Source organism: Arachis hypogaea, chromosome 20, assembly GCF_003086295.3.
Source record: "Arachis hypogaea cultivar Tifrunner chromosome 20, arahy.Tifrunner.gnm2.J5K5, whole genome shotgun sequence".
NCBI classification, from domain to species: domain Eukaryota; kingdom Viridiplantae; phylum Streptophyta; class Magnoliopsida; order Fabales; family Fabaceae; genus Arachis; species Arachis hypogaea.
Window position 1 is genome coordinate 81908705 of NC_092055.1, and position 4978 is coordinate 81913682.

At 42.8% G+C, this 4978-nt stretch overlaps 1 non-coding gene across 1 annotated transcript; it reads right to left on the bottom strand.

Annotated features, from left to right (window-relative positions):
- Nucleotides 1-248: 248 nt before the first annotated feature.
- On the bottom strand, nt 249-352 carry LOC112787759 (small nucleolar RNA R71). The gene has a single exon (XR_003195153.1). It is a non-coding gene; the product is annotated as a small nucleolar RNA R71 (small nucleolar RNA).
- Nucleotides 353-4978: the final 4626 nt, after the last annotated feature.

A 4978-nucleotide genomic window follows, 5' to 3' on the forward strand; every position in this document is an offset into this window, starting at 1 on the left:
ACAACTGTTCGTTTGGAGGAGGTGTGCAAGAAGACCCCAATCAACATTTGACCACCTTCCTGAGAATATGTGACACAGTGAAATCTAATGGTGTTCATCCTGACGCCTATAGATTGCTCTTATTTCCCTTTTCACTCAGAAACAAGGCAGCCAAGTGGCTGGAATCCTTCCCAAGGGAGAGCTTGACAACTTGGGAGGATGTGGTGAACAAATTCTTAGCAAGATTCTACCCTCCTCAACGAATCAATAGGCTGAGAGTTGAGGTTCAAACTTTCAGGCAACAGGATGGTGAGACTCTGTATGAAGCATGGGAGAGGTTCAAAGACTTAACAAGGAGGTGTCCACCTGACATGTTCAACGAATGGGTCCAGCTGCACATTTTCTATGAAGGGCTCTCTTATGAGTCAAAGAAGGCAGTAGACCATTCATCTGGAGGGTCCTTGAACAAGAAGAAGACCATTGAGGAAGCCATAGATGTTATTGAAACAGTAGCAGAAAATGACTACTTCTATGCTTCCGAAAGAGGGAACACAAGAGGAGTGATGGAGCTAAACAATGTAGACGCTCTGTTGGCCCAAAACAAGCTCATTACCCAGCAGCTGGCTGACCTCACCAAGAAGATGGAGATGAACCAAGTAGCAGCAATCTCCACTTCATCAACAACACAAGAAGGAGTAAACCAAGAAGCAGAAGGGAGTCAGGAGCAAGCCAACTACATTGGGAATTCACCAAGGAAAAACTATGATCCATACTCCAAGACTTACAACCCTGGATGGAGAAACCACCCGAACCTTGGGTGGGGAAGTGAGCAAGATCAAAACCAAGACCAGAGACGTTACAACTCCAACAACAATGCAGCTCACCAACAATTCACCCAGAGGACATCTCAACACCCCCACAACAACACTTCTCCACATACTTATCAAAACCAAAACAGCACATCTGCTCCGAACCACTCATCAATTGATGATAGGATCTCTAAAATTGAAGCCTTACTTGAAGGAATATGCCAAGAGATTCAAGAAAATAAGGTGTTCAAAGAGGAGGTGCGAGCCAATATTAAGAACCAGGGAGAAACCATTAGGAAGATGGAATTCCAGGTGGGATATTTAGCTGAGAAGATTCCCAAACCTACTGATAGCTTCCCAAGTGACACTGAGAAAAACCCCAAGGAAGAAGCAAAGAAAGTAAGATGGGAAGATTGCAAAATGGTCACTACAAGTGATCAAGAGATTGAAGACAAGCAAGGCAAAATGTGCAAACAACCTGAAGACAACTCAACAAAGGAGGAGGATAGAGATCACAAAGAACCAGAAATCTCACAACAAGAGCTGCTGAAGCTCTATGCACCATTCCCTCAACTGCTCAATGGTGCTGTGGGAAAAAGAATATACTCAAGATTCCTAGACTTGTTTGCATCTCTGCATGTGAACATACCATTCATCAAGGCAATCCAACAGATGCCTGCATTCATCAAGTATATAAAGGAACTTCTTCCCAGGAAAAGCTCACTCAAGGGAGGGCAAACTATAGTGATGAACAAGGAATGTAGTGCCCTTATTCAACCTGAGTTGCCTACAAAAAGAAGAGATCCAAGAAGTTTTCATATCCCTTGTGCCATAGGTGCAAATATGTTCGACAGAGTACTATGCAATTTAGGGGCCAGCATCAACTTACTGCCCTTATCCCTAGTGAAGAGGCTGCAGATCAATGAGATAATGCCTACAGATGTCATTATCAGACTGGCTAACAAAACTCAAAAGCAAGCAATAGGAGTGGTGGAAAATGTGTTGCTAAAGGTTGGGAAGTACTTTCTCCCAACAGACTTTGTCATTCTGGACATGGAAGAAAGTCACACTCACCTAATCATATTGGGAAGACCATTTCTAGCTACAGCCAGAGCACTTATCGATGTAGAGAAAGGGGAGCTAATATTGAGAATCCATAATGAACGACTCAGCTTCAATGTTTTCAAACTCTCACAAGAAACAGATCAAGAGGACAAGGAACTAAGCACAAATGATAATGAGATACTGAAGGAGGAAACAAGCACTGAAGCACAGCCAGTTCATTCTGAGACCCCCTTAACTGACAAACAAGGAAAACAGCAACTGCCACAGCTCAAGGAAAAGTTGGAGGAACCCAAACCTCTAGAGGCAGGTGAAGACAGCATCACAACTCCTTGGAGAAAAGAGGTCACCAAGGGGAAGGAAACCTCAAAAGAAACAATGAAGAAGGTACGAAGAGGGTGGAAGAATAAGAAGATCCCCACGGAAGACTTCTCTCCAGGGGATAGAGTTGTCTCAGCTTACTTCCCAGATATTCCCCCTAATCTCCCTACTATGCCATCTCAATTACCTAAGGTCTTCACTATCAACAGAGTTCTTTCCCTGGAACATGTGGAGATCATTGATCCAACCAATGGATACAAGTCCACAGCAAGAGGGGAGGACTTTAAGCACTACCAACCACCGTGATGAAAGAAAAACGTCAAGCTAGGGACGCTAAAGAAGCGCTTCATAGGAGGCAACCCATGTTTTAGATGCTTTCAGATGATAATGAATAAGTCAATCTTTATGATTTCAACCCAAACTTGACAAACACTTGGTGAATTCTTTATCATGCAGTATATAGTGAAGAACAAGTTTGGTGTTCAAAGCAAACCAAGATGCATGCTGGCTTTGGGAGCTTTGAACAAAACTTTTCATCACATTGCTTCAAACTAAGTTTGGTGTCACCCATGGTGCCACCAAAATGCATATAAGGAACCACTAATAGTTAGTTAGTTAGTTGGAATTCATAAACAAACAATCAAATCCTTTCTTTCATTTTATTCTAGCCGTAGAGTTTTAATTTTGTTTTATTTATTAATTCCCTTATTTCAAATCTTTATAGGAATGGAAAAGAAGCATAAAAAGGGATTGATTGGACAATTAAATGGGGGAGATTTCGCCACTTAATGAAGAGCACTACACACATGTCTCAAGAAGGAACGCATGGGGAAACGCTGCCATGCAACATTGGAGAAAGAAGACCCTTGAAGAACGAACCAATCACTCTCATTAAAGTGATGATCCTTGTCTTCCCTTTATACACAACCCCATCCGTTCATCTAGTAAACATTCATGCAATCCACACCCTTCATCCACTCATGATTTTCTTATATAAGTGAACCGTAGTGCATGCTCACTCCTCACATTCAAATCCCCACTCTCCACACTTCTATTGGCACACTAAACCCTTCATCACAAATTGCTTAACCAACCCTCTCTTCATCTATCCGAAGCCTCAAACCCCCTCAAACAACAATTCAAGCCATGGCATCATCAAGCTAAAAGAGGCAAAAGAGGAAGGGGCCTATGGAGAGTGCTCCTTTTGATGACAAGAGATTCAAGACTGTCTTTCATGAGCATGAAATTGAGCGGATAAGTGCCAGAAGGATATTGCCTGAATTAATCTTCCAAATCAATGCCAATGAATCACCACAGATTTGGAGAAAAATCAAACAGAGGGGGTGGCAATTGCTCACCAGTCCAGAGGGGAAGATCAATGGAAACCTCATCAAAGAATTCTATGCAAATGCAGTTAGAGAGGAAGGGAGGTGGACTTCAGCCCAAGTGCCATAACAAGAGCTTTTCACTTGAAATCACCTCATTTTGATGAGGAGAGTTATCAGGCAAGGATAAGTAGAAGCCCCGATAAGGATGAGCTTTCAGAGATAGCATCAGATATCTGTGTCATAATCGCTGACTGGGAGAGGTATTTAGATGGGAGACCAAAATTCATAAAAAGGGAGACCTTCACCCTGAGGCTAAAGGGTGGTTTGAGCTTGTAAGGAGGTCTATCCTACCAGCTGCTAATAATTCAGAGGTCAACATCAATCGAGCCACTATGGTACAATGCTTAGTACAAGGTGGGGAAATCAAAGTGCATGAGCTCATTGTCGAAGGGATTCAAGAGTCAGCTGAGAAAGCTGACTCAGGTGCCAGACTTTGGTACCCAGCACCATTCTCCGTTTGTGCAACAAGGCCAAGGTAATATTTGAGGACAGCAGCCCAGACTGGGTGAACCCAGGGAGGCCAGTCACACTCGAGCGAATGGTCTATACCACACCGGCTCAGCAACTAAGAAGGCCACATATAGGAAGGCAAAGGGCCCAGGAAGGAGCTCATCAAGAAGAATACCATCAGGAAGAATATCAACAAGAAGAGCATCATGACCCAGCCAACTTGAATATGACTCACCTTCTAAGAGCCATTGAAGATTTAGGACAGAGACATAGGGAAGGACAAGAGCAAATACTGAACCGGCTGAGTCAACAGGAAGCATGGCAAAAACAACAAATGGAGCAGCAGCAGGAACAATACTCCCAGCTCACTCAAGCCATCAACCAAGTGAATGAGAAGAAAGAGATTCAAGAGAAGCACTTGCAAGAGCTCAACCAGCGGCAGATAGCCCAAATGAAAACTTTCAATGAGTTCAGTGTACTCAATGAAGGAAGGCAACTACATAGGAAGGAGTTCTATGTAAACACTCAAGCCGAGTTGAACTACATGACCACTAATATGCATCATCTACACTATGCCATTCCCACATATGATGAGGTCCAAAAAGAATTTGTAGAACAAGAAGAGAGGAAAGTGAAACAGCAAAAGGAGACACTCAAGAAGAAGATGGAAGATAGTGGTTTCTGGAAGAAGCTGCTTGGAAAAGGCAAAGGAAGTGGGAGCACAAGCACTCAAGAGAGACACAATGAGGACAAGCAAGGAGGGGAGCACGGGCATCCACATGAATGAAAGGTGGTGGAGTTCCTTTTAGTCCATTGTTTTATATGCTTTAAATAAGGAAGATCTTGTATGAAATAGAACCTGCTTCCATGTTATGTTTAAACCTTTTTCAAATCATGTTATTTTTAGTTTTTGGGTATTGAAGAGAGTCTATGTGCACTGGTCTTTATGTCACTGCATCATTCCCTTAT